The 7181-nt window shown below is 42.9% G+C and overlaps 1 non-coding gene across 1 annotated transcript; it reads left to right on the forward strand.

Annotated features, from left to right (window-relative positions):
• The first annotated feature begins 6280 nt into the window (after window positions 1-6280).
• Window positions 6281-6387, forward strand: LOC117078583. Its single transcript, XR_004435033.1, has one exon. It is a non-coding gene; the product is annotated as a U6 spliceosomal RNA (small nuclear RNA).
• Window positions 6388-7181: the final 794 nt, after the last annotated feature.

Genomic DNA, 7181 nt, shown 5'->3' on the forward strand with positions numbered 1-7181 from the left:
CTTGAACACTAAATGAGCAAATACTGAACCATCGTTCCTAGGGGAAACACAGGATTAGGTTCCTGTGAGTCCCTGGTCACAATGTTTTCATCAAGTGATCAGTACATAACCTTGTTTAGTGTATGTTTCTGTTAAAGACACCTTATTTTGTAGATGATAGATAGATAGATAGATAGATATACACAAAATATATATGGTTGATTCATTAACATTGGATTCACAGTCAACAGAACTATAACTCAATGCAGAGCAAAGTTTATTGAACATATGTATTTTCTCCATAAAGCACAGCACACTCTTCCTGAGCTTAGAAACACTGGACAGTACCTCTGCATTATGCTTGGGGGCCATTTTCAACAGCAAAATCACCAACTAAAAGTACAAAATGCAAAAAATACCACTAATAGACTTTGAAAATGTCACCTGTTTATAGTATGAGAGTTGATATAAGAAGCCAGAGTATCATATTCTTTGATCTCAGCTCAGAATGTGCACATCAGGTGACTCAAATCATTCACCACTCTACACATGTCTACAAATAACCTTGAAAGTGCCGCATGTATTGATTTCGGGTTACAAATAAATTTTAGTGACTAGGCAGATTTGCAAATACAGAAGCTGTGAATAATAAGAATCAAGTATATTTTCAGAGCTTCTCCATATGGTTTCTCACGTGAGCTCAAGTGGGCTTCCTTGCAGTCTAGTGGGCTCTGGGCAGCCAGGCAACTTAAATGGATGCTCAGGGCTCCAGTGTGAGTGTTCTATCCAGGAAGGCAGAAGCTGTATCACCTTTCCTGATCTGACTTCTAAAGTCATGCAGCATTATTTCCACTGCATTAACTGGTTACAAGCAAGTCATGAACTTGTCCAGATTCAAAAGAAAGGGACATAGAGCCCATCTCTTGAGTAGAAGGTTCTAGAAGAGTATGTGAAATGGGAGAAATCGTTGTGGTCATCATTGGAAAATATAATTTTCTACACCCATTTTACAGACAAGGTAACTGAGGTTTGAAAAGTTAAATAACTTACTTAATGTCACACAGCTAACATGTAGCGGAGTCAGAATCTGAACCTAGACCTCTCTGACTCCAAAGCCCGTGCCCTAACTACCCTAAACCCTGCTCCACATAGCATAACTTTGGTTTTTTAATCTGTAGTTTCAATACAGTGCAAAGTAGAAAGCAGCAGCATGGCTGAGCAAAGGGCTTGATGAAACAGATGGAATTTTAGGAGGAATCTATAGAAAGGAAAAGAAGTTGCTTGGCAACTGCTGTTGGGGAGATTGCTCAAAGCTTAAAGGTGAATTTGAAGAAGCCAAGAGAAATGCAATAAAAGTCAACCCCAAGCAAGGATTTACCTTAGGCATGGTATGAAGGAGGTCTAAAAGAGAAATGAAAAGTCTTGAGATCTGGCAAGCACACAGAGGACAGAAACGCAGTGGGATTTGGACACCAGAGGCAGAACAGCCACCCACAGGTGAGCTATTCAGCACAGAATGACCATAACACATTCACAAAATTCTATCATAAGACAAGCCTGTATTTCACTAATCATTTGAGAGGCACAGTCTGGCTCTGGGGCCCCCAGAATAAACTGGGAAACTGAGAACTATGCTGTAGAATTCAGGGTCTTGCAGAAGACCCTCTCCTAGTGCCTTTGCCTGTAAAATGGGGGAGGGGAAGGTACCTGTTCCTTGGTGAAACAAGTTACACAAGCTAGAATTGTGTTTTCCAAGGACAATTCTCTCTCAGTTGAGGCAAAGCAGCCTACTGATAGGGCAAGCCAGGGACCACCACCTTCATTACACCAGTTAACAGTGATAAGCTCTGATGTAATTTCTCCCTTGAAGATAATTATTTCAACAATCAGATGACATTACCATTATCAACACTCAACCAAGTATCTCAGCATGAAGGAGGGAGTCCCAACACCAGTGGAAACCCAAAAATATAAAACCTCTGACAAACGGGTTGATGGGGGCCATCTTCCTGATGACAATTCTCCCTGAATTGTCTTCTCTTGGCTGATCAAAATCATTTTCTCCTTCTTGCTGATTATTCTAGCTTTCTATTACTGTACAACCACTTATCAAACAAGTGACTTAAAAACAACCATTTGCTTTTGTTCTAACTTTGTGGTTCAGGAATTTGAGAAGGGCTTATATAAGTAGTCCTTGCTTGGGGTTGCAGTCACATGCCAGCTGGAGCTGTAGTCCTCTGATGGCTCAACTGGACTGGACATCCAAGATGGCACACACATAGGCTGGCATTGACACTGCTACTGGCCAGGAGCTCAGCTGGGGATGTTGGCTAGAGCACCTACATGTGGCCTCTCCAGGATGGCAGTCTCGAGATGTTCAGACTTCTAATACGGCAACTGGCTTCTTCCAGAGTGTCTCAAGAAAGTCAAGCAGGAGCTGCAAGGCCTTCTATGTCCTAATTTTGGAAGTCTCTTCCACCATACACTATTAGTCGACACAATCATAAGCAATCAGATTCAAGGCAAGGGGCATAGACATCACCTCCTGATAACAGGAGTGTCAAAGATTTTGAAGGCTATGCTTTAAAACTTCCTATGATCTGTTGAATTGTGTTCTCCCAAAAGATGTTGAAATCCTAACCTGCAGTGTCTGTGAGTGTACCTTATTGGAAATAAAGTCTTTGCAGATGATCAAGTTAAAATGAGGTCATCGGGAGGAGCCCTAATCCAATGTGATTACATCTTTACAAAAAGGAGAAATTTGGACACAGAGACAGACATGTCCTGAGGGAGAACATCGTGTGAAGGTGAAGGTGGTGATCAGGTGATGCACCTACGAACCAAGGGATACCAAAGATTGCCACGAAACTACCAGGAGCTAGGAGAGAGGCATGGAACAAGTTCTCCACACAGCCTTCGAAGGAACCAACCCTGCTAATACCTTGATTTCAGACTTTTAGCCTCCAGAATTGTGAGACAATGCATTTCTGCCATTTAAGTTTGGGGTACTTTGTTATGGAATCCCTGGAAAACTAATACATTCTCATACTGGCTAAAGGAATCCTGACTTTAAGAGGGCAACAAGCCTAAGTGAAAACATGTATTTTCCCAACTCCCTTGCTGCTTAGAGACAGCCATGTGACACTAACCTGCCAGGGATTTCTGGAAAAGCCTTGCTTATACAATGAAAGGCCATCTTTTTTTCTCTCAATTTTTCCTTCTTACTGTCTGTAATGTGGACACAAGGTATAAAAACAGATCAGCCATCTTGCGACTGCTTGTGAGGACAGAAGCAGATCAGGAAGACGGAAGGAACCTGAGTCTCTGAGAGCAGCCCTCTCAGCTTCACAAACAAGTCCCCATTGATTGTGGATCTCTCGTGTTCTAGGCACTATTCTAGGTGCTGGGGACACTGACTCCCCATCCTCCTCTAGTGATCTGTCCTTAACTTCATAGGTAGATCATTTCAACTTACCAAGATAAATGCAGGAATAAAAGTGTAGATGTGATGTTATGAACTCCCACAGGGAAGCCTCCTACCCAGCCTGCCAGAAGAGCTTCCTGGAGCTCCCCACAGGGAGGAACACAAGAGATGTGCAGCCTTAAAAATCTATCAGCCTCTGGGGAATGTCCTCCTCTCCTTCAACAAGAAACACACCTTCCTGGTATATCAGATGATCAGATCAGGGCTCTCAGAAGCCCCAGAGTGCTGAGCACAGCGGAGCTCAGGCTGCCTGCAGTTCTCATGGCAGCCGCTACCTCAGGATGCCTAGCAACCAGCCTGTCCTGGGAGACACCCCAGGCTGCCACTGAGTAACCAAGCTGCCACTGTTCTTAAGAGGGCTAATCAACGTAAACCTGAAAGAAGCCACACCATGGATAAAACCGAGCCAACCCAAAACCTGGCTGCTTGCTAACTTCCCTTCTGTAGGACGCCCTGCAGTCATCCCATTTCTCATCATCAATCACCAAAATCCAGAGTCAGAAGACTCAGCTGCAGCAGCAACGTGACTTCCAGGGTTTTCTGCAGAAAACTAGGATACTAGGTTTCTTGCTGAACTGGGTACGGCTTTCCTCATGCCATAGGTAACCCAGCCAGATTATCAGTGTGGACCTAAGGAGCCTAAGAGAGGAGGTTAACTGAGAAAGTTCACCACTCTCCAGAACTTCTGCCAGTCCAAGGACATTGACACCCTCCATAGCACTGGCCAATATGTATGCCTCTTTCAGAAGCAACAGTTTAGCGGAACCTGTGGGAAAACTCTGCTCATGACTTCACTTCCAGAACCTCACCTCCCTCCGAGAACAAGTATAAGTGAGGTCCTCTGAACAACAGAAGAATGAATGTGGGTTTCCATAGTCCCTTGGCCAAGAAATGTAAAGATAATGAAGGCCAGAGTGGGGTCAAATGCCAGCCACACAGACCTGTCTTGCAATCTCTAGTTGTATAGCCTTGCACAAGTTACTGAAACTCTCTGAGCCACAATTTGTTCAACTATAAAATGAGATAATAAAGCCACTATAGTCACTGAGAGGATTAAACAAGAAAATTTTATATATAGTGTTGTCATGAGAAAGACGGGACTGTAACACCTGCTCCTGCCTCCCAAACTGGGAAGGTGCTAAGAGACCAAAGAATAACTCGGACAAGTCCAGCTTCGCGAGTAGATGACTTTATTAAGACTAGATATGGGACACTCCTGGGTGGCAGCAGGACAGCTGTAGAGCTCCATATCACTTTCTGTCTCTAAGGTCCTTTAAACTGATTTTCTGGCTCTTTGCCTATTGTGTGTGTGTGTGATGGGACTGTTTTTCTTGGTAGGTTCTCAGATACCCTCTGGGATGTCTGGGTTCTTGGGAACACCTGTCCCTCAGCTGAGTAACATGGCCTTGGCTCCCAGCCTAGCCTTTACAGTTTAAGCAGCTGGCATGTACCCTTAAGTAACCTGGTGGGGGACACGCCACAATATGAGTGTCTAGCATGCTACCTGGCACGTAGCAGTAGGGCTTCGACAACCAGCGGTCTCCTTTCCTCTTTCCCTTGTCAAAGCTGTGATTTCTGAAGTCTTCTGGGGAAAGAAGACATGAGGGATTGATTGGAGATGCCCTTCTGTGTCCCTTGCAGAATAAGGTTCATGTTGTCTCCTATATATGTACCCCACAGCATGTGCCATGGTGCTTACCTGTGGTACACACCCGGAGATACAGTAATGAAAGAGTAAAGACGAGCAAAGGGAAAGCAAAGGTGGAGGATGAGAAAGACAGTCTCATCCAAATGGCATTTGCTGTTCAAGAACACTTTTGAAGCTGGGATAAAACCAGTGGTGCAGTGAGCTAGCAATAAAATTCAGCTCTCCCTTCCCTAGCATGCTGAATACAACTCCAAATTTTCCCCACATGCAGAGTGAAAGTAAACTGCAGCATTCTCCAGACTTTGGAAGGATAGTGGGCAGAGGGCAGCAGCAGGCACACTGGAAAGGGAGCCTCAAAGCCCTCAGGACATTCACATGCAGCCAAGCCCTTCCTCTGCTAGCCTTCTCTGCTTATCCTTACACATGGTTCCTTTTCCCTTGTCATTTTCACCACCACCATATCAGCCCTCGCCATCTCTCCTCCCCAATCCAACCTCTGTCCAAGCTGCTCTGCCAGCCTCCTCCGTGCCTCTCAGATTCCTTGTCCTCATGGCATCTGATGATGGCAAACCACTCACATTTATAAGATTTTTAAAATAATATTCATAATGTTTAATCATAAGAAAATTTGACAACTAAAAATGAGCTCCCTCGCAAATTTTAATGGAACCACATCCCCCAGAGATAAGGAAATCAAGGCAAGGAGACACTCAGTCACTTTTGTAGGAATACTCATCTAAAAAGCAGTAAATTCAGGATTCAATGCCAAGCAGCCTCTTCCAAAGATGTGTTCCTAACCACTGTGTATACTGCCTCTGAGATAAAAACAAAATTGAAAAGAAGGTTTGGGGTCACATTGTAGATCATGGATCAAACGCCATCCTCAGAAATTGTTATCTTGTTCTATTGGCATAAAAAGTCATTGCAGGCTCAGGGGAAGAGTGTGGTAAAGCCAGAACTGTCTTACAGGAGACGGGGACACCACCTTTCTGGAGGGCAATATGGTAAGTGGTATGAACGCAAAGGCCTACAAGGAGTTTTTTGGTGTATTAATCTCAGTTTTAAACATTTATATGCAGAAAATAATTGGAGAAATGTATAAGAATATTTGTATGGGTATGAGTGTTCATGGCAATAATATTTCAAATAACAAGAAAAAAAGAGGATCTGTGCTTGCTTCAGCAGCACATATACTAGAATTGGAAAGATACAGAGAAGATTAGTATGGCCCCTGCACAAGGACGACACACAAATTCGTGAAGTGTTCCATATTTTTACAAACCTGACAAAAATAAGCAATAGGGAAAGGATTCCCTATTTAATAAATAGTGTTGGGAAAACTGGCTAGCCATAGGCAGAAAACTGAAACTGGACGCCTTCCTTACACTTGATATAAAAATTAACTCAAGATGGATTAAAGACTTAAATGTAAGACTTAAAACCATAAAAACCCCAGAAGAAAACCTAGGTAATACCATTCAGGACATAGGCATGGGCAAACACTTCATGACTAAAACACCAAAAACAACGGCAACAAAAGTCAAAATTGACAAATGGGATCTAATTAAACTAAAGAGCTTCTGCACAGCAAAAGAAACTACCATCAGAGTGAACAGGAGATGATACAGAATGGGAGACAATGTTTGCAATCTATCCATCTAACAAAGGGCTAATATCCAGAATCTACAAGGAACTTAAACAAATTTACAAGAAAAAAACAAACAACCCCATCAAAAAGTGGGTGAAGGATATGAACAGACATTTCTCAGAAGAAGACATTTATGCAGCCAACAAACATATGAAAAAAAGTTCACCATCACTGGTCATTAGAGAAATGCAAATCAAAACCACAATGAGATACCATTTCACACCAGTTAGAATGGTTATCATTAAAAAGGCAGGAAACAACAGATGCTGGAGAGGATGTAGAGAAATAGGAATGCTTTTACACTGTTGCTAGGAGGGTAAACTAGTTCAACCATTGTGGAAGACAGTGTGGCAATTCTTCAAGGATCTGGAACAAGAATTACCATTTGACTCAGCAATCCCATTACTGGGTATATACCCAAA

The sequence above is a fragment of the Trachypithecus francoisi genome, unplaced genomic scaffold (genome assembly GCF_009764315.1).
Source record: "Trachypithecus francoisi isolate TF-2019V2 unplaced genomic scaffold, Tfra_2.0 Lachesis_group6, whole genome shotgun sequence".
In the NCBI taxonomy this organism is placed as follows: Eukaryota; Metazoa; Chordata; class Mammalia; order Primates; family Cercopithecidae; genus Trachypithecus; species Trachypithecus francoisi.